General features: G+C 43.4%; 1 long non-coding RNA gene across 2 annotated transcripts in view; it reads left to right on the top strand.

The window, feature by feature from the left end:
- LOC102168063 overlaps window positions 321–23,011 on the top strand; it is a 62,839-nt gene continuing 40,148 nt past the window's right edge. Inside the window, exons 1-4 of one of the 2 annotated variants that reach the window (XR_002339580.1) lie at window positions 321–505; window positions 7,140–7,240; window positions 7,787–7,916; window positions 9,362–9,502. This is a non-coding gene — a long non-coding RNA (uncharacterized LOC102168063). Of the gene's footprint in view, window positions 506–7,139; window positions 7,241–7,786; window positions 7,917–9,361; window positions 9,503–16,031; window positions 17,071–23,011 lie in introns of those variants that run through there. The other variant, XR_002339579.1, reaches the window with a different exon arrangement.

The following is a 23,011-nucleotide window of genomic DNA, read 5'->3' as shown; positions in this document are numbered from 1 at the left end:
AATTAGCAAGATATTTCCTGTTTTTCACATATTAATGTGATAACTACCGTTGTCCTTTTGGTGACAACTGTGCTAGTATAACATGCTAATTAGAAACTTCTCAGCTTTTTGGAGTTCCCATCGTGGCTCAGTGGTTAACGAATCTGACTAGGAACCATGACGTTGCGGGTTCGATCCCTGGCCTTGCTCAGTGGGTTAAGGATCTGGCATTGTCATGAGCTGTGGTGTAGGTCGCAGACACGGCTCGGATCTGGCGTTGCTGTGGCTGTGGTGTAGGCCAGCAGCTACAGCTCCAATTAGACCCCTAGCCTGGGAACCTCCATATGCCGTGGGAGCGGCCCAAGAAAAGGCAAAAAGACCAAAGAAAAAAGAAAGAAAGAAACTTCTCAGCTTTTGATACAATTTATTCATTGCCTTTCCAGATTCGGCCTCTGGAGATGTCCTCAAAGTCATTCAGCTGCTTGAAAGACAAAGGCTGGACTAAAATGGAAATCAGAATGGCAAGGTATTTGCTTTGAAGAACAATAGTTTTGATTGAAACCTATAGTTTGTTGACAGACTTCATCTACCAGTATTAATATTTCTATGTCAATGTCTAGGAAATATGTGGTTCTGATAGAATTCCCTGATTTTAAAATATCATTTTACCCTGAAGGGAATAAGAGAGTCAAGCCACTACATATGGAAACTGCTATTGTGTTCCCTTAATTTAGGTTTCGGCTTGAGTGTTACAGCTCACCCTAAGGTCAAATATGTTCCTTCTTAATTACCCCATTTAAGCTTATGGTGAATTTGAAAATACTGTTTTCAAAAGACCATCTTTAAAATGCCAGGATACACTTGCTTAGAGACATGCATTGGTACATTTCAAAAAATAGAAGCAAATGCAGAATCAGTGGTTATATTTGTCTTTCTGGGAGGCACTATATTTCTAATCAGTCACTTGGTGGGGTTTTCTAAAATCACATTGTGGATCAAACCGTGACCTAAAAGAGTTGGAAGGGATAATAAGATGGAGTCATGGGAGTGTCGCGAGACATGTTTCTACAATCTTTTCTTGGCCTCTTTGCTGAAAACTCCATCTTGCCCTGCTTTACTTTATCCCATCTTCCTGCTTGAAAAACAGTCGCAGTGCTGGTAAATGACTTAAGAACAAAGACCTGAAGGCATAAGTTATTCATAGGGTCAGCTGAATGAGGACGTAATGCATTGGTCTAGGCACGCTGGACCTGTGCAGATTGGCACGCCGTTTGCACAAGCATGATATGTCCTCTAAGGAATAAGAGAAAGAGGAACCTGGTGGCCAAGTGGTTTATGAGCGGTCATTAACAGAATATGCATTAGCAAAGAAAACCAAAGTGCAAACCTAGGCACGCCATAGGCATGCCATTTGCGGAAGCACAGTGAGGATTCTCCGGAATGCTATGCATAGATAGCTAACTCAGATGCTAATGATTGTCATGTGCCTAAAGGTCAGAGTAAAAGCTTAACCTTCTACCAGCTAAGTGACTTTTAAAATAATAAAAGAACTTATAATAAACAAACCCTATATCCTCCACCTAGAGCCCCCTCCTCACTTGAGGTAATCCTAAAGAGCACCATAAAAGCAGTGTGGTTTCTTGAGGCGGTGCTCTTGGTCCCTGAGACCTTGAGTCCCCTGGTTCCCACCTTTACTTAAGATAAATATCTCTGTGTCTTGTTTAATGTTAACTTTTTTCCTTAAGTTTCACAGCACCCGTTCTTCAGCCCCATCCTGCTGAGCTGGTCTCGGCATGGGAGTCTGTTTATATTGGCTTAATTCTAGAAGATGAGAGCATTGGAGTTAAGTGTTTTCTGGAAGAAATTAACCTGTGTTAAACCAGATGATTACTCAAGAGTTCCTGTCGTGGCTCAGTGGTTAACGAGTCCTACTAGGAACCATGAGGTTTCAGGTTCGATCCCTGGCCTTACTCAATGGTTAAGGATCCTGTGTTGCTGTGAGCTGTGGTGTAGGTCGCAGACGCAGCTTGGATTCCACGTTGCTGTAGCTCTGGCGTAGGCTGGCAGCTGCAGCTCCACTTCGACCCCTAGCCTGGGAACTCCATATGCCTCGGGTGTGACCCTAGAAAAGACAAAAACGGGATTACTCAAGGGAACTAAAAGGGGAGGAAAAAACCTAACTTCCAAGAACTCTACCTGGTTTAGCACAAATGACTGGGTTGGTGGGCTCTTTCTACAAATATTAACAGTTGCTCAAATTTGCCTATATAGAATATATATAGAATATATAAGGAGAATATATATAGAATATAGAATATATATATAGAATATATAAGGAGGCTATGTCAAAGGTATACCACACCTATGAAATTTTGGAACAGGAATACAATTACTGGATAATTAATGTATATAGACTATGGGACTAGAGAGACTTTATTGCCAAGCCCTGTTCTATCATTTGTATTGTATTGAGTTAAACACTAACTATATTTGAAAGTATAACTTAGTCAGGCTGCTAAGTTAGATGACAAGAGCAGAGCAGAGTTTCTGAAAGCATGTAGGAGAACAACAACAAATAGAAGGTGAAGCCAGTCAGCATTATAGTTTATAGCTAGAAGGAGGCTACTAGAGGAGTTTCTAGGATTTATATGACAAAGCCAAGCAAGACTGAATTCAAGAAAAGCTAAAAACCAAGACAGTGTTCTTATGTGACTAAGTAGTTCACTCTAAGATATCTATCCCAGTGTTCTCTGCACATGTCACTCAGGGAAGGGGTGGGGGATAGTGGGGTGCAGGGGGGATATAATACAAAGAAAAAACAAATTGTAAAGATTTAAGTCATCTCCTCTCCCCTGAATCTCTAGTCCCTGAGAGCTAGCCCATTAAATCTCTGTAGTAGGGAGTTTAGCAAGCACCAACTTACCTTTGCCACATCTTATCTTCATCTATAAATGGAGATGCAAACTTCCGTAAGGCCCTTTGTATGACTTATAAAGTAAATAAGATTTTGTTTCCATGGATGTGCTGGCACCAGTTCTCAACAGCTTGCAGGACTTGATTGTTAAATCTAGTATTCGGGAATTTTGTGAACTGTTGTTCAACCATTGGTGGCTTGAAAATGGCCGTGGTAGGAACATTTACACTATGGAAATTGGCAAACATTACAATTCAGGGCTTTCTTTTATTTGAAATCTGGTTTATCAGTACAATATTGGGTATAACAATTTGGGGGAACATCTTTCAGAATTAAGAGCACTTAAATTTTTTTTTTTTTTCTGCAAAATGCGTTATTGGTTGCATTTGGACCGTGGCTTGGGAGAAACCTCCAGGGTGGTTTAAAAGATGCCTAGTGGCTACAGGGAGAGGCTCAGGCAGAAGCCCTAATACCAGAGGGGTGAGAGAGGGTCCCCTCCAGAGAAAGGCCACTGGGCTCCAGAGATTCCTAGTTGTGTTTGAGGATGAGCCTTTCCAAAAGACACCCACCCAGGCCAGCCCGGGGGCCTGCCAGCCTGCAAGGTTAGTCAGGTGGTCACCCACCTTCTTGACAATTTCTCTTCCTCATCTAGAAAGTGGCTCTCCAGAAAGTCAGAGAGATGAGGGCAGACTAGGCATCCAGATCCAAAGGGCCTGGTTCAGATTCTTTTCCAAGGCCATGGCTGCTTCCATGGTATCCAGAGTTTTACCTCACTCATCCTGGGCATCTTCTGCACATCCTGCACAACATGAGGGCTCAGCCTCCACGTTGGTTTTGCATCTTCAAGAGATTCTTGGTGCCCTCACGCTTCTCCTCAGCCAACTCAGAGAAGAAGTTGCCCATGCCCGCCAGAGCCACATCATCACAGTCAAAATAGATGCCCAGAGAGAGATCAGAGTGGGAGACCCACAGGTGCAGGTTGACCAGGCAGTTGGCAGTTGATGGTGGCCTCCACCTGGGTGGAATAATTCTGACAACTTTGGGAGCTCATGACTGATCCACAATAAAGAGATAAACTCAAAAAAAAGAAAAAAATGGTGTTGTTGCTCTTGGAGGCAGAGGATGGTTGAGAAGATGGTTGTGAAGGTTGTGACTGGAAAAGAGCTGGAAGGTGGTTGGAGGCTGAAAGGAGGCACATCTCTGGATCTGTTCCATTCAAACACTTCTGCAGCAAAAGACAGATCACAGGACCATGGAGTGCACTGCAATAATATTTTAAAAATGTATTCCTTTGTTAACACTAATGCTGGAGAACAGGACTCATGCCTGTCTCAAGAGGAATTGCCACATGTCTAGGTTTTTCCTGTATTAAATTATAACATCTCATGGGATAGAATTCAGTCCAAGGGTTTAATGAGACCCATCTCATGAGTCAGCACTACAACCAGAATGGGATTCCCCTCAGAGCTCATCTTGAGCCAAATCACACCTGAATGAGTATCCGTGGATGAACACTATTTTTTCTGTTAGGTTGTGAGCCTATTAACAGCTCACAGCTGGATGTAGTCAGTTTTTTTTCTGATCAGGTAGCCTGGCCTTAATGTAGGCAGAGCTCTCTCTGACTGCATATCTGATCTTGTTACCCCTGCCCCCAACATTCAGGAAACGCCTGTGATCCCCCTTTGCTGCCCTCCTAGCTAAGAAATAAACATCACCTCATGGTAAGGGATGAAAGTCAGGCAGGAAATATCTTTCCTTAGGCCAGCTCTCCCAGAATCAAGGGGAGAAACAAGTTTTGTTTGTTTGTTTTTGTTTTTTATGAGCCAGGCAAACTATGTATCTTTTGTGCAGTAATGAATATATATGGGTTTGAATTCCTCAACTAGTTGGCATAACCAATTACTATTGGTTGGTAAGGAGAAAGGTTGCTTTAAACTACATGGCCCAAGACCTCAGGCATCATTCAGATAGGCAAGAAGGCCTCTTTGATATCCAGTTCTAATGTCAAGATCTAGAAGTTATCTCCTTTTCTGTTCCATATTCTCTGTCCTTGCCTTAGCCTATTGTGGGTCAGCAGCAAGTAAGGTAAAACATTTACACAGTCATTCACTCTTTCAACAAACATTCGCTGACTGCTTGAACTGGGGTAGGTGCTGCAGGAAAAAGAACATATAGAGTACAAAGGATATAAAAAAAAGTTTATATGAGGTTAAGTGATAAGGATGAGGTTAAATGATAAGGATTTGAAGCCAGAAAACTATCTTTTAATAAAGCAAAATATTGTTTCAAAAGTATTTCTCTACTTTTATTTCTCCACTCTAAGTTACAGTCCCAGAGTCACAGTCTCAGAGCCTGAAAATAAAGAAGACTAGACATGAACAAATTTGAATAAAAACTGAAATGATAATCCAAAGTATCAACACTGTTATCTCTTCAAGATCCTGACACTCAAAACCAAAGTCTTTTTTTGTAGGTGGTACAGGTCAGAGTATGAGGAAATCTGGACTGGTTCTTATAAAGTGGTAATCTTACTGGTTAGGCAAAAAAAAAAATTTTTTTTTTGACAAAGCTGCTTCGGTATCAAAAGGCATTGCATACATTTTCTTTCTCGGAATGATACTTCATGTTCATTTGACCTCATTTTTTCATCAGCAGACCTATTCAGGAAAGGAAAGCCAACTTCTGAGACTCTGTAGGAAGTGGAGAAGAGAAATAAGGGGTGGGCGGTGGAGATGAAGCTGATCCTCTCACCAGCCAGTCCCACTCCCAGTCAGGGCCCTTCTCAGCCCAAGCCAGAAGTGAGGTTTCTCAGGGTGGAGGGGCAGGAGGAACACGACCGAGCAATTTTCCTTCACGGAAATTACACTAGCAGAAAGTAGGGAGGCGTTGATGGTACTCCTGAGGCACAGCGTTTTAATGGATTATCCATTACTTTCTCTCTTCATGCAAACCTTTTAACACAACTGCTCTCAAGAAGCAAAACAAACTGATTAGGGTGTTCCCATTTCTCTTAACCATTTACCCGCCCTGTGGGTGTGCTCATGAACCCTGGAAGGGGAGAAGGAAGAAGCCTGGACTCCTCGACTTTCAGAGCATCTCCTGATGACAGAGAATTGGCTGATGTAGCACAGACCCAAATATGTGCACACATAGACATTGAGCCTCAGTTAAAAATAACCTCTCTTGCTGGGTTTTCAGTGAAATGCTGGTTCTTATGAGAAAAGAAGTTTAGAACAAAGTATAAAGAAGGTCCTCAAGTGTGTTTTATCGTCAACATTTGAAAGTTAACTTTATAAATCCTAGTAATTTAATAAATACAATACTTGGCTCCAACAATTTAATAAATATAATACTTGGCTCTGTTTTTTTTTTTTTTTTCTTGCTTTGCTTTTTAGGGCCACATCCAAAGCATATGGAAGTTCCCAGGCTAGGGACTGAATCAGAGCTACAACTGCCAGCCTACACTTGAGCCACAGCAACTTGGGATCCCGGACCAACTGAGCAAGGGCAGGGATCAAACCCATGTCCTCATGGACCCTAGTTGGATTCATTTCCACTCCGTCACAATGGGAACTTGACTCTAATTTTTTTTGTTACTTTAAAATTGCACCAACATCAACATGAGTAATTGCCTTTTTTCAATTAAACTGAATCTGAAGAATATATCTTCTTGATATTTTTTTTTTTTTTTTTTGGTCTTTTTGCCATTTCTTGGGCCGCTCCTGAGGCATAAGGAGATTCCCAGGCTAGGGGTCGAACCGGAGCCATAGCCACCAACCTACGCCAGAGCCACAGCAACGCGGGATCTGAGCCGCGTCTGCAACCTACACCACAGCTCACGACAAGGCCAAATCCTTAACTCACTGAGCAAAGCCAGGGATCGAACCTGCAACCTCATGGTTCCTACTCAGATTCGTTAACCACTGAGCCACAACGGGAACTCCTTGACAATTTTTAAGAGAAAATGAATAATCTGATGATGAAGAACGGCTGTTTAGATCCCAAATATATGCTTTTATAGAATATGCTAGTCCTTCCAACTTTGCTAGTGTCCTTTTTGATGCAAAGAAAAATACTTGTCAATATTGACTTTAATCTTTTCGTTAAAAATTCCATAAAAAGTAATGGTAGAGAATAGTCTTTAGTAAGTGTTACCTTGTTCTCATTTACCATATCCCAGTTCTCTTCTGCTGCTAACTTGGTTAATCGAGACAGTTGTGAACACCTGTTACGTGCTCTGTTCCAGGTGAGGGAGCTACAGCCATGAATAAAACAAAATGCCTACTCTCATAAACCTCGCTGTCTGTGAGGATGCCAGCCAAAATTCTCCAGGCTGCATTTATACAGGTAAAGCAATTACAAAAAATGTTCATTATCTCAGGTTCTATTTTCTGACGTTGCCCCACCAATATCCCAGAAACTGCATAAAATCTGATTCCCAGTTACCGGCATTGCTGCTGCTAATAGCCCATATTCTGCTGGGTTTTATTTCCTTTGAGAATTGATAAAATAAAAGGAGGGGAAAATAGAAAACCAGAAGGGACCATTCCACTTAATTTAGAGCGATTCTTTAAATGGGCAATAAAGACATGGTTTCATTAGGAGGAAGTTTTCAGGAGGTATTTGATAATGAATAGCGAACAGGAGGCCAGAGTAGGGCATAAATAAAGGAGACTTTTACAGCTGGAAGGTAAGTGATGGAAGAGAAAGGAATAAAAATCAGTAATAGAAAGAGCCATCCAGACTTGCAGCAGAGAGAGCAAGAAAGAAAAGGAGAAAGAGAGAGGGGTTTATAGAGCACCCTGAACCTCAGAAAATCACACTTATAGTTGAAGTCACAGTAGGAAAAAGGAAAAATGATGCAGCTAATGTCCTCTTGCTTCCTCTTACCAGGCCTGGTCTAAGTACCTCCCATTCATGATAAATGGTGAATCTTCCTCAGGCATTTCCCATGTGCAGCCACTGTTCTAAGTTCAGTACTTATGGGAGTCATCTTGTTTAAGCCTCACAACAGCCCCAAAAGGTGAGTACCATTGTTATGCCCGTTTTGCAAAGAAATTCACACAGCTACAGGGATTCCAGTCCTGACCATCTGGCTTTAGAACCTGCCCTCATTGTCCCCACACACTTTTATCTGCAGAGGGATCAGTGGCCTGCCGCTGAGATGGCCCCCACTCAGCAGGACCAGTCTCCTCTTCCTGGGCACATGGTGAAAGGACATTCCTAGCCCCTTGCAGTGGGGCGAGGCAGGGGCTGATTCTGCTGGCGAGTGGCTGTGATATGCCCACCTTCCCTAAAACCTTTCGTGGGGCTGGTGTTTGCACGCAGGCCATTCCCTCTCCAGGAGTGAGATGCAGAGGACCAGCGGAGAATTCTGAGGCCCCAGAGATGGTGGAGCCACTAGCTGGAAGTGGTACGGGTCCAGTTGCCAAAGACCCAGCTGGACCTTAATGTTTTCGAGAAATAGCCTTTCTAGTCTCAAATCACTGAGATTTAGGAATTGTTTTTACAGTAATTATTACTTACCCTGATTAATGGCTGAAGTCAACAGTGATTCTATTAAAAAGCAATTCTATCAGTTTCCTTTAAAACAGATAGTAATGAGACTAAAAATGGGAGATAATTAGATACTAATGAGATCGAACCGATGGGGAGTCATTTAATTGATTCAGTCGTTTTATTGTATCATGTGCTAAAGGCAGGAAGCTTTTTGGTGTTAAGAGCTCATCTTTTTTTGAGAAAAGCTCCTCATCATCTATAACTATTTAAAAAAATGTCAGCAAAACAACAGAGTCGTTATTGGCTTTGCTTGTAGAGCCAACTCTTTAGAAATCTTGCTGACCAGCAACCTAGGTAATGGGAACCTGTGTGCTCTTGTGGGCCAGGGGGGGTTATTAACACAGAGCTGGTACAAGTTGAGTCTCTTAGTAGAGTCACCCTGAAACTGCGCTGGGGGAATCCCCAAGGCTGAACAGAGATATTTGTATTCAAGCCTCCTCAAGAAGGCTTCAATCTCCAGGCCATTGAGAGGCTGGACTCCTGGGTTCTATCAATGCATATTGCCCAAGAGATTTCTCCAAGAAAATTCCCACACACTCATCACAGCTCTCAGGGTTTGAAGATGTAAGGCTTTACACATGCACAGCTCCAGACAATGGCCTCTCTGCTCTGAGATTTTAACCATTCAGTCACTGCTGCTGCTTCTGGACCACTGGGAGCCTGAGAAGAGAAGGGGAGGGGTATTGGCATCCTTAGGGCTCTGTCAATCATGGAATGCTCATCAAGAGATGCCCCCTCTTCCCATGTCCTGCTGATTACATACTACTCATGATAACTTGTTCATGAGTGTTAAGGGAGAAGTATTTAATGTTTCTTCTTTCTCCATTTAGCATCACTAAATGTTAAATGGAGAACTCAGAAGGAAATGTGATTAATGGAGTGTCTGCTCTGCTGTTTTCCTGTCTATAGGTCCTTGAAATATGCCTCTGGATTTGCCTCTTCCATTGGTGTGGGGAGAAAAACCCAAGGATGCAGAGTCAAGGCCCTCTGGAAAGACAGACACCTTGGAAATCTACAAGCCTGAATCCCCAGACTGAGCATTCTCTGAAGGTGAATATAAATGGTCTTGTCTAAATCAAGGGCAATCTTTGGACCCTCTGTTTTTGGCCTCCCAGGCCTGGCTCTTGGTCAAGTACTGCAGTTATTAAGCTGGCAGATCCCCAGCCTAATTTAAAAAAAAAAAGCAGTCAGCTTTATGTTCTTTGCAGAAGCAATGAGCCAACTGGTATTCTGAGTGCTTCCACAACACCAGAGGTTACTTCATTCTGCTTTGCAATAGTCTAATGCATATTCCTAAGAGAAGAGTGTTACTTATTTTGGTATCTTCTGTGAGTAGCTTTCAATACCCTAAAATCATAGAGAAGGTTGGAACTGAAAGAGATCCTAATGAAACTTAATTGTCCTCCTTTTTGCGAACTGAATGTCTCTAAACATCCTTCCAGCTGTATAAGTCCATGATTCTGTGTATATGATATATGTGTATGGATAGAGACACATACATATGAAAAGAAGCCATAAAGTATCAAACTGAATTTTTTTTAGCAAACATTCCAAAATGTATATATGACCCATTTTTTGAAGAAGTTAGTCTCAGCAGAGTATGAACATTAATGCCATTGTCATCTTGCTCACCATTCCATAGTAAACATGGACCATCTTTTCAGGCCCCAGATAAAATCTCAAGCAGGACTAATAGCTGTCCCAGGTCCAAGAACATTCTGTCATTTTACAACTTCAGAGCAGTTTAATATCAAAACTCCAACCTAATTCTTTTTTTTTTTTTTTTTTTTTGGTCTTTCTGTCTTTCGAGGGCTGCACCCATGGCATATGGAAGTTCCCAGGCTAGGGGTCTAATTGGAGCTGTTACCACTGGCCTACGCCACAGCCACAGCAACACCAGATCCAAGCCGAGTCTGTGACTTACACCACAGCTCATGGCAACGCTGGATCCTTAACCCACTGAGTGAGGCCAGGGATAGAACCCGCAACCTCATGGTTCCTAGTTGGATTCGTTTCCACTGCACCATGACGGGAACTCCCCAACCTAATTCTTATCTAAACTTCTAGATCAAGTCGTCTTCAGACTTGAAAGCCTGCAGCAGAGAACTGGGTGTCATTGATTTCTTTTCTCCTCCCTTATCCACCTCTTCTCCAACTCCCTAGCAAATGCTCTAGACTGCTCATAGTCAGACCCAGGAGAGAGAGTGGATAAGGAACAAAGATGCAGCCTAGAAGGCTGATAGAGTTGCACTCTGGCCTCTGCCCTCCACATGCTAGCTGTGGCATAGCTGCCTCTTTCCCCAGGGGGACTTCTTAAAGTTTATCCCATCAGTCCGTCAGTCTCCCTTGCTTATGTCTCCCCACCTGCCCCAAGATTCTGACCGTCTGCCTTTTTTTTTTTGCTTTTTAGGGCCTCACCTGAAACATATAGATGTTCCCAGGCAAGGGGTCAAATCAGAGCTACAGCTGCTGGCTTATGCCACAGCCACAGCAATGCGGGATCCAAGCCACATCTGCAACCTATACCACAGCTCATGGCCCTGATCCTTAACCCACTGAGCGAGGTCAGGGATTAAACCCTCAACCTCATGGTTCCTAGTTGGATTCGTTTCCACTGCGCCACGAGGGGAATTCCCTGCCTCCCCTTCTGTTGGGATCCCTTCTCTAAGAAGTTCTCTTGAGCAAGATCCCTTGGTCTTAGTCCACTCAGGCTGCTATAGCAAAATACCACGGACTAGGTGGCTTATAAACAACAAAATTTCAATCTCTCAGGTCCGGAAGCTGGAAAGCTGAGATCAGGGTGCCAGCATAGTTGGGTGAGGGCCCTCTTCTGGGTTGCAGACTACTGACCTCTCATTGAGTCCTTACATGGTAAAAGGGGCTAGGGAGCTCTGTGGGATTTCTTTTACAAGAACACGAATCCTGTTTATGAGGGATTGACTCTCCTGACCTAATCACTAATCACCTCCAAAAGCCTCACTTACCAATACCACCCCCTTTGACTAGGTCATAGGAATGGAGCCCTCACCGGTGGGATCAGTGTCCTCCCTCTGTGAGGACAGAGGGAGAAGATAGCCATCAGTGATCTAGGAAGCAGGCCCCTGCCAGACATTGAAACTGTGGGCACCTGGATCTTGAACTTCCCAGCCTCAGCAATGTGAGAAATAAGTATCTGCTATAAGCCACCTAGTCGATGGTACTTTTTATAGCAGCTCAAATGAAGACAACGTCTGTTCTCCCCAGTCTCAATGGTGGTTTAAGGAAGCATTAAACAGTATAATTTCTTCTCTATGAAGATAAAAAAGAAAACTTAATCCAGGAATGCCTGGCTATTCCTATTGGGTCTGTGCTATTCTATGACAGATGTGAGTAAAGACTCCTAAAATGGCAACTGTAAGTTCAGATATATAAGATACATTTTTTTCAGCCCCGACAGATAGGCTCAAAATCTCAGGCATGTAAACATCTGTTTGCTCCATAAAAAATTCCACTAACTCATAAATAATGACTCCATTGTGCCCCACAGTGACCTCCTTTTTCCCGGTACGTATTAGCAATTGCATTCCTATAAGCAAACCAAAAGATGGCTTATTAGTTTTCTATTCACTTAATTGTTAGAGATGGGAAACATGTGGCCCAGCTCAACAAGTTTAAAAACAATCTCTAAACAAGCACATTTTTCAGCAGTGATGATTTGGCAGTAACAGTCCCAGGCATCTAATGAAAGGCTGTATGCATACTACTAAAACGTATCATGGATAGTCTATCACCCTGAGGTCGACATTGCTTAAAGTCAGTGAATAGTCCTTGGGGGCTTTTACACACCAATCCCTACAAAAATGATCTCAGTTTTAATCACCACTGGAATGAAAGAAGAAAAAAATGAAAGTGAATTTATTTAAATGTCATTTCAGTGGGAGAATAAGGAAGTGGTTTGGCTTTGTTCCCTACCACTGGAAAATTGCATGACACACAGTAAGTGCTCGATGAATATTATTCTTGATGATGAAAGAAATGTGAGGACAATCATCTTAATGTTCTCAGGACAGACCATGTCATTAAATCACTCTTGCCCACAAGCATGGGTTGGAATCACCCATGTATTCAGCAGCTATTGGTGCCAGCATTGTGTAAGATGTTGGAAACGTTACAACCAGACTTGGTGCTGCCCTCAAGGTGCTTGTAGCAATTAGGAAAACAAGCAAGGAGACAGGCACTGTCTCTTTATATCTCTAACCTGGGATCTAAGAAATGAGCTTGAGTTATCCAGGAAGAGAAGGACGGGGAGTTCCAGGAAATGCACACCAAGGCCTAGAGTTGAGAAACGGCATCCAGGAGAGTGCAAACAGTTCTGAATAACGGGGTGGTGGTTAGGGGCGATGAGACAAGAGACCAGAGAGGCACTCAAAGAACACACAATGAAGGTCCTTGGAGGTCACTGGAGAAATTTGGACTTTGTCCGAAGGATAATGAATGAGGCACTATCACAGCAGTATGAAGTGGGGGGAGGGAGTTGCATGCTCTGATGTGAATGTGTAGAAAGAGCTCTGGCTGCAATCTGAAGAACGGAAGGAAGAGGGAAAAATGGAGTCAGGGAGACTAGTTAGGAGGCTGCCGCATTAGCCAGATGAAAGATACAGTAACTCAAAATTAACCTAGAGGTACTGGGGGTAGAGGGAAATAAATGACTTTGAAATATTCAAGATGTAAAATCTATGGGTCATGGTGATTGATTAGGCATGAGGGATGTGGCAGAAGGAGGAGCCAAGGATGACATCAGGATTCTGCCTAGGACAACTCGAGGGGTGATGGTGCCAGTCCCTGAGAAAGAGCACAGTTGGGGAATGGGCTCTGGGTGGAGATGATGAGTTCAGTTTAGGAAATTCCCATTTTAAAATGCTGGTAGGATATCCATGTGCACATGGCAGTATGCTGTTGAATTTCCTATGGATTCTATGATGTACAGATAAACAGAAATAGAACCCACAGAGGATGCTAAGAAGCTGTAGTGGAAAAGATGAATATCACTACAGCCATGGGGAGACACTTTCAAGAAGGTAGTGGTCACTAGGATCAGATGCTACTTAAAGCTCAAATCAGATAATGCTGGGGAGGCAGCCTTAAAATTTAGCAACAAGGTTATTAGTGATCTTGGCAGGAGCAGTGGCAGAGCAATGTTGGCACAGAGGCCAGATTTGAAGGAGAATTTCTGAGTGGAGGGTAAAGAAGTGGTGATGTGAAAACAGACACCTGTTTGGTACAGTTGACTGAAGCCAAAAGGAACCAGATAAGGAAGTACATGGATTTTTAAAAATGTAAGTTTTATCATTATCCCAGTAATGTGAGGCCAACAGATCAAGAGATGACTGCCATTGAAAAGTTAGTTGGTTGCCATTTTCCAGAGGGGTTACACCAGGCCAGGCAGGGTCATACAGGGAAGCACCAGGAGGAAGAAAGAGAGAAGACAACATGGGCAGGGGGTTCAACTGTGGTTTTCACAAGAACGCAAGGCAAGGCAGTGTCAGTAGGTTGAGGATAGGCTAGTTGGAATAATATCAGCTGACTCTGTCACATAGGGGCTGTCTCTAGTCCTCTGGTACCCGGCCTTGGGCTGAGTAGGACAGGAGGATAGTGGGCAAAGCCTAAGAACCTGGTGAGAGGCCATAAAGGAGGTAGCTGGAGTGTGGGCTCCAGAACTGGCTAGTTTGCATAGGAAAAGTACACGCTCAGCTGAGTTGTGTTCTACCTCTAGGAACTGGCTAAGCCTGGGTGGAGGGGATGGGAGGGGCGAGCCCTCCTTGGTTAGCAAGGCTTCCAATGCCAGAGCATCAAGAATACAGAAGTATGAAAATAAAGTTAATACATTGGAAAGGAATGTAGACGAAGCAAGGGAAAGTATTATTTTTAGGGTGAGAGAAACAGGCTTGTTTAAATGCTGGTGAAAGGAAGCAGTAGCACGTGAGACAGCAGGAGCAAGAAGGGTCCTGCAATGGAGCAAAGTCTGTCAGACTGTAGGAGATAAATAGAGCCTTAGAACTGACCCTGGCAGTAAGCAATTGCTCCAACTACGATGGAATGGGAGGAGGAAGAGATGGGCATCCCTACAGGTCAAGGTGTGGCAAGAATTTGAGTTTCTCTCTAGTGCCTTTTTATTTTCTCTTGTAAAGTGGAAGAAAGATTCCCCAACAAAAGACTAATCAGATATATATATATAGAGAGAGAGAGACAGAAGCAGAGAGAGGGAGGGAGAGGGAAAGAGGCAGGCCAACTTTATGGTCAAAAATTTTTTGATGGTGGTTTCACTTATAAGTAAAAAAAAAACAAGACAAAACAAACTTGTCATTAAATTGTTCTCTTCCCTTTTAGTCTAAACTCCCAGCCACCAACTCTAGACCCAGGAGATTGCTTAGCCAAGCATCAGTGAGCAACGTGGGGGCCAGCACAGCCACTGACAGCTCCTGGGCATCCTCTCAGATCATAGGTGTAATTGCTGTGTGCCCAGTGAGGCTTCTCTCACTGGAAGGGTGGGAAAGGACCGAGAAGGGAGGGTCTTCTGAAGCCCAGGAGGATATGACGGCCCTGGGGAGGATTATTGAAGAAGTGAGGGCTGACCTCAGAGAATCAGAGGCTAAAGGGAAAGAACGAAAGAACCTAAAGATAAAAGTCTAAAGTCCAGAAAGGGCGGGTGCAGTTCACTTGACAAGCAAATCAGCTTCCTGAAGCTCACACTGCAGGTTATCCAGAACTTGAAGAAGCTAACTCCTATCCCCCTCCTCCCCTCTCCCGACCGCCCCCTGTTTGTTGTACAATTTTTTAGACCATTTTATGTATTCATTGGCTTCTTATAAAGCACAAATCTCCTTTAAAGCCCAAGTGATGACTTCCTGTTACTTAGTTGGCTTCATAATATACTCCCAGAAAGCTGAAGCTGTTCCAGACACCCAGGCCCCCACTTCCACTGTGGCCTCATACAAGAAGGGGAATTTCCATCCACACAGCTGACACCAGAGGCTGTAGGGCCCTCTGCACATGCAGGTGATCCAGAGCCATCCCTGATTGTGCCTGAGAAGGATGCTCATGGACAAGCAGTTTTTCAGGTTCTGGTTTTCCTTGTTAACAGTCGGCTTTCCAAATCAACCGCACAGTGAAGCATAGGCCAAGTTATTTGTCAAAATAGCAAGGCTTCCTACTGGATCTTGAGGAGGAAACAGAAGTTTCTACCACTCCTGCCCTCTGCCCCCATTCTGGGGATCAAGTTTCTGTGAACCATAAAGAGGAGAGTCCTTGGGAGGCCACCTGATCTCTCACAGGCCCCCTCCCCCACCCTCACTCTTCCTAAGCTGCCGCAAAAAAGAGAGGCTCAGACCTGCTTTAGTAAAACCTCTAGAGATAAAGATTTCACAAACTTCCGTAGTGACTTTTTCAAAACCAAATAATGTTCTGATTTTGGAGCCACTGAAATGAAAGTAGAGGAAGAGAGTGGAGGGGTGTGTGTGTGTGTGTGTGTGTGTGTGTGTGTGCGCGCGCGCGCGTTGGGAGCTTGGGGGTGGTAGGGAACGAGCTTCATAGTTAAAAAAAAAAAAAAAAAAAGGAAAACAGGAAATGGAAGAGCCAGAAAATGAAAAGTTTTATCCTCCAAGTTGAGAATTTTGTGTACAAGTATAAAGTCGTCTCTTTTCTCCCCTTTGTTACCTATGAAGCATTTTACCACATTCAGGAAGAAGAAAGACTAAAATGGGACCTACTCCCTCACTAGAAATGTAGTTGTTGGAGGGTTTTTTCCTTGCTGAAAAAGAAAATAAACACAACCAGAAACCGCATGAGCCAAAGAAAACAGCTGGATGTTCACTCGTATCAGCCTGGCAGGCACTGTCCTTTGGGATTTCCAGCCCACACCCCCTGCTGCCCTGATTCCCTTCCTCCACTTCTCTCTTTGCGGAGAGAGGGATCACTGCTTTCAGGAATCCTCTTTGTGTTGGAATTTTCAGCTCTGACTCCCCAGGCCTAGGGCCGTCAGTCTAAACACACAGCTGTTCCCAACCTCCCACCTCCCCATTCTCTCCCTGCCCCAGCCACAGACCACCTCGCCTGCCTCTGAAATGGCAAGCAGATCTGCTCTTTCTGGATGATTTCCCAGAGCTTCTCAGCCAAGACAACTGATGGCAGAGACTAAATCCCTCACATTTCTCCATCAAATCAATGGCAATGGTTCCCTTTTTTGCCAGCAGGAGCAGCCAGAGTGATTTTCTGCCTAGAGACAGACCATCTGTCTGGGGCAAGAGGGTGGGTGTGGCACTGCTGGACTTGAATCACTTAGAAAACAAGCTGTTTTTCTGGGACGAATTTAGGAGGTTTATTGACTTCATGGAAGTTGGAGGAGAAAGTTCAGCTGCATTTAAAAATGGTGGCCGCTGGTTGCTCCTACTGATAATGAAGACTCAGAGTCCTGAGTTCAAAGACTGTCTCCCCAGTATGTTTTATGGGCTCCAGAGGTTCACGTGGTTGTTGCTGGTGGCTGCAAGGAGAGCTGTGCAGGTCCCTGCTTTACTGGAAGGCTCACACCAGCTGATGGCGAGACCAGGAAAGGGACGTCCAAGCAGGAGATGCCAGAGCACGGGGTGAGTCTTTAGTCTTCTGCCCGAGGCTGTGTGCTTAGATGATGAGAACAGAGAAGTGGAAGGTCCCTGATGTGGACAAGACTCCTCAGGGCTGGCTGTGTTTGTTCCTTAGGTCAGCTCACCTCAAAGGCCTGGCAAAGTTAAACAGTACCATGAAAGCGGGACTTCCAAAGGAATGTGCTGGATTTCACTGAGCCAATAACATGGGAAAGAGGGGAAGGGACTTGTAAGTTAAAAGAAATTTAGGGACATGACAACTGAATATCTCCAGTTGGTTGGTCAGGGATCAGTTTATAGTCCCTGAGTGGGTTCTAGTTTGAATAAACCGTTTGTTAAAAAACTTCTGGGGGAGTTCCCGTCGTGGCGCAGTGGTTAACGAATCCGACTAGGAACCATGAGGTTGCGGGTTCGGTCCCTGCCCTTGCTCAGTGGGTTAAGGATCCGGCATTGCCGTGAGCTGTGGTGTAGGTTGCAGATGCGGCTCGGATCCAGCGTTGCTGTGGCTCTGGCGTAGGCCAGTGGCTGCAGCTCCGATTCAACCACTAGCCTGGGAACCTCCATATGCCATGGGAGCAGCCCAAGAAATAGCAAAAAAAAAGACAAAAAAAAAAAAAACTTTGGGGGACAATGGTGCCATCTGGGAACTATTGTGTACTGTATTTGATGTGATAATATGGATATGTGTATTAATGGTATCAATGGCATATCATGGGGCTGTCAGAAGATGTCTGTTTTTAGTTATGTATACATGAGTATTTAGGGTTAAAATGTCATTCAATCTGAAATTTACTTTGAAGCAGCTGAATAAAATAGAACAGGTGAAGTCAGTATGGCAAGGCGTAAGCAACTGGTAAGTCTAGGTCAATCTGAATAAATAAGTATTCACAATGTATTCCATTTTTTCTATTCGTAGGAAAGATTATGATTTTAAAAGTGTGAAAACATAAAGAGGTTTAGGAAGGTAAGAAGGGAAAGGCTCCCCATGCGGGTCAATGATTCCACAGAACATTGTCCGCAGGGACTACGGGTATGAATGGATAAAACCCAGTTGTTGAGGTAACTGCTCAGGGTAAAAGGCAGACAGACCATGTCTCAGGCAAGCACTGTACCAGATGCCGTGGGAACAAGGGAGGAATGTGGTCTCGGCTGGGGTGGAAATCGACCTGGTATTTAAGGAAGCAGCAACCTCCTGAAGGAAATGACACTTGGGCTGAGGCCTGATAAATGAGAAGTTCTGAGCGGAGAGAAGTTGCAGGACTGGGCTTCCTCCTCTAGCAAGAAAGCACTTTCAGATTTAGGGGGCAGGGGCTGAGAGACTGGGTAGAAGAAGAGGGATGTGGGGAAGAGGATTGTCGGAGGACATGGCTTTTTAAGCCTATTCGTGGCACTATGGGCTTGAGAAGGGGAAAGAAAGTTTAACTGCAGATCTCTGAGTAGGGGATCATGAAAGCCATTTCTCAGAAGCGTCAAGATGGGTCACAACAAGGCAAGACAGCTTTAAGGAGACCAGAAACCATCCGGCAGCCCCACAGTTTGAGGCAAGGGCTGTCAGCCTTCCTAAGCAAATTTTCATCACCAATCCTGTGTCCTGCTTCCTAACCGAGAGGCCCTGTGCTCAATCTCCAGAAGTCTGTTCGACTTTCAGAGAAGGGCTCCAAAGTAATCCGATCCCCCTCCCTGGGGTTCCAGGGTGCAAATGCTCTCAGATAACACGTGGTCCTCCTTAAATGTAACCAATCCACTCATGGTGGTACACTGACCCAACAAGAGGCAGACAAGAGCAGAAGTAAATGGGGCCCCTCCAAAATCAGGTTAAGTGTGTCCCTGGGGTCTGAGCAGTGGTCCCCAGAGCTGAGCAAAGTGGCCCAAAGTACGGCTGATGATCCAGCATCCTGTTAGAAGAGTCAACCATCTGGAGAACAGCTAATGTGCTTGGTTAAAGGAAAGAGGTCATAAATTATTCAGAAGACGTTTTTATAATAGACCTAGGGCTGCTGGAATAGTATTACAGAGAGATTTTGGAGGAAACTTGGAGAACCTCTAACCCTGTCTTCGACCCAGCAGGGGACCTTTTTACTTTGAACGTTATGCCCCACCCACCCATCAGGGTGTATGTTGCTGTCAGTTTCTTAAGCAAGGGCCTCATCTGTGATCAGGGTTAATTTGCAAGTTGAGACAATGTCAGGGGAAGAGAAAAAGCAAACCACTTCAAAACAAAAGCAACCTCATTTCACACACAAATATTTTTTCACTGTGGAAAATAGTTTTCAAATTTTATTTGCCCAATGTTAGCAAGTAAACTAGTGGGATCTGAAGTTTTCCTAACTAGAACCACCTTTATCCACAGAATGATGTAGTAGCATCTTAAACCACAGTTAGGTTCCAAAGCAGAAACAGTGTATGCTCAAATAAAAATCTCTTTAATTTCCCTAAAAGTAAAAAAATATAGTTGTATTATCTTATAGCATTTGAACCCAGTTCAGTGTCCTCAGTTGAACACCAGATGAAATACTTGACTTGTATTTAGAGGCGATGTTGAATTTAAAAACAAAAAGCCAACAGAGCCCAGCACAATAGAAGCAGTAGAAGAAACTTCTCAGGGAGAAGGTACCTGACACTCTGAGAAGCCCTTGGGCGGACACCCCTCCAGGCAAGGCAGACCTCAGCCTGCTGGTGCACACGCACAGACTCACTACGCTCTCTAAACTGACTTGTCTCCTCTCACTTCTTCTAGTGCACACTTAATTGATTTTTCAAAAGTTAAATATGCTGATGAGGTAATTATAGAAGTTTAAAGAATCTGATTTTCATTCATCCATTTTCTCATTCTATTTTGTAAGGTATCATTAGGATTTCTACAACTCACATAGAGCTATTTTTTTTTTTTCAATTGCAGTATAGTTGATTTACAGTGTTGTGTTTCAGGTGTACAGCAAAGGCAAAGTGATTCAGTTATGCATGTACTCACATCCATTCTCTTTCAGGTTCTTTTCCCTTATAGGTTATTATAAAATACTGAATATAGTTTCCTGTGCTCTACAGTAGGCCCTTGTTGGTTATCTACTTTATGGTGATATATATATATATTATTCCCAAACTCCTAATTTATCTCTCTCCCCTCTTTCCCCTTTGCTAACTATAAGTTTGTTTTCTATGTCTGTGGCTCTATTTCTTCTTTGTATATAAGTTCATTTGTATCATTTTTTTAGCTTCTACATATAGACGATATTATAAGATATTGGTCCTTGTCTGGTTTACTTCACTTAGTATGGATCTCTAGATCCATCCATGTTGCTGCAAATGGGATAATTTCTTTTTATGTCTAATATTCCATTATATATATATCGATATATATATCTCGATATATATATATATATGTCTTCATTATCTATTCCTCTGTCAGTGGACATTTAGGTTGCTTCCATGTCTTGGCTATTGTAAATAACGCTGCAATGAACATTGGGGTGCGTGTACCTTTTGGAATTATTTGTTTTTTCTAGATATATGCCCACAAGTGGAATTGCAGGATCATACAGTAGTTCTATATTTAGTTTTTTAGGGAACCTCCACTGTTCTCCATAGAGGCTGTACCAATTTACATTCTCACCAACAGTGTAGGACAGTTCCCTTTTCTCCACACCCTCTTCAGCATTTATTGTTTGTAGACTTTTTGATGACCAGTGTGAAGTGATACCTCATTGTAGTTTTGCTTTGCATTTCTCTAATAATTAGCAATGTTGAGCATCTTTTCATGTGCCTTTTGGCCATCTGTATATCTTCTTTGGAGAAATGTCTGTTTACACCTTCTGCCATTTTTTGATTGGGTTTTTTTTTAATTTATTTTTTATTTTTTTATTTTTTTATTTTTTGTCTTTTTGCCATTTCTCCCGCGGCATATGGAGGTTCCCAGGCTAGGGGTTGAATCGGAGCTGTAGCCACCGGCCTACGCCAGAGCCACAGCAACTCGGGATCTGAGCCACGTCTGCGACCTACACCACAGCTCACGGCAACACTGGATCCTTAACCCACTGAGCAAGGCCAGGGACCGAACCCGCAACCTCATGGTTCCTAGTCGGATTCGTTAACCACTGCTCCACCACGGGAATTCCTGTGTTGTTTTTTTTAATATTGAGCTGTATGAGCTCTTTGTATATTTTGGGGATTATTGGAGATTAATCCTTTGTTGGTCGCCTCACTTACAAATTACTTTCTCCCATTCTGTAATGTACCTTTTCATTTTGTTTGTACTTTCCTTTGCTAGGCAAAAGCTTTTAAGTTTACTTTTGGTGTTTGTTTTGTTTGCTTTTTAGGGCCGCACCTGCAGCATATGGAGGTCCCCAAACTAGGGGTTGCTATGGAGTAGCAGCTGCTGGCCTTCGCCACAGCCACAGCAATGCCAGATCTGAGCTGCATCTGTGACCTACACCACAGCTCACAGCAATGCCAGATCCTTAACCCACTGAGCAAGGCCAGGTATCAAACCTGCATCCTCATGGATACTAGTGAGGTTCTTAACCCACTGAGTCACAATGGGAACTCCTAAAAAGCTTTTAAGTTTAATTAGGTCCCTTTTGTTTATTTTTCTTTTTCTTTTTTTTTTGTAAACTACTTGTATTTTTTATTTGTTTATTTATTTTTGTATTTTTAGGGCTGCACCCCCGGCATATGGAAGTTCCCAGGCAAGAGGTCTAATCGGAGCTGTAGCTGCCGTCCTACACCACAGCCACAGCAACACCAGATACAAGTCGCATCTTCCACCTACACCACAGCTCTCGGCAACACCGGATCCTTAACCCACTGAGCAAGGCCAGGGATCGAACCTACAATGTCATGGTTCCTAGTCAGAACCTAGTCATTTCCACTGCACCACTACGGGAACTCCTTTCTTTTTATTTCTATTACTCTAGGAGATGGACCCAAAAAGATATTGCTGCAATATATGTCAAAGAATGTTCTGCCTATGTTTTCCTCCAGGAGTTTTATCATGTAACTCACTTTAGGTCTTTAATCTATTTTGAGTTTATTTTTGTGTATTATAAAAATATTTTTTAATAAGTATACTAATTATGTATTGCACACTTACCATTCACCAGGCATTTGCTAAGCATTATGACCAAGCATTAAAAATAGTGTCTTTGTGGAATTCCCTGGTGGCTCAGCAAGTTAAGGATCCAGTGTTGTCACTGCTGTGGTGTGGGTTTCATTCCCAGCCTGGAAACTTTTGTGTGCCACAGGTGCAACAACAACAACAACAAAAAATCATGGAGTTCCCATTGTGGCTCATCAATAATGAACCCAACTAGTATCCATGAGGACATGAGGATTCGGTTTTAATCCCTGGCCTTCCTCAGTGGGCTAAGGATCCAGCATTGCCATGAGCTGTGGTATAGGTCATAGACTTGGCTTGGATCTATGGCTGTGGCGTAGGCAGCTACAGCTCTTATTCGACCCTTAGCCTGGGAACTTCCATGTGCCATGGGTACAGCCCTAAAAGAAAAAGAAAAAGGAAAAAAAAAAAAAAAAAATCAGAGTCTGCTCTCCAGTTTAGGACAGCAAAGTTGAAAGAGAAGAATCCAGTCTGAATTGCCAGAGAATAACAGAGGATGATTTGTTAGCTGATACTATCTTGATTTGTGACATGGTAAGGCTGTCCTGTATGAAGTGAAACACTGCTAGGCAGGAGAGTCGGGGGGGCTTTGTAGGGGTGAGTGGCTCTGAGCCAGGAGAACAGGGCCTCAATCAGAACATCACGGCCAAGTCTGGCCTCTGCCACTGACTAGCTGTGTGACTTTCTAAGTCTCAGTTTCACTTCTGTTAAATGAGGATAATAATAGCACATGCCTCAGAGGGCTCTGTGAAGATTAAATAAGATTGTATATGTAAATGCCTGGCATTCTGAAAGCATTCAATAAATGCTATTATTAGTATTATTATTCTGAGC

Source organism: Sus scrofa, chromosome 16 (genome assembly GCF_000003025.6).
Source record: "Sus scrofa isolate TJ Tabasco breed Duroc chromosome 16, Sscrofa11.1, whole genome shotgun sequence".
NCBI lineage: Eukaryota > Metazoa > Chordata > Mammalia > Artiodactyla > Suidae > Sus > Sus scrofa.
Note: the sequence above shows the minus strand (reverse complement) of the source record. Positions and strands in the feature narration are given on the sequence as shown.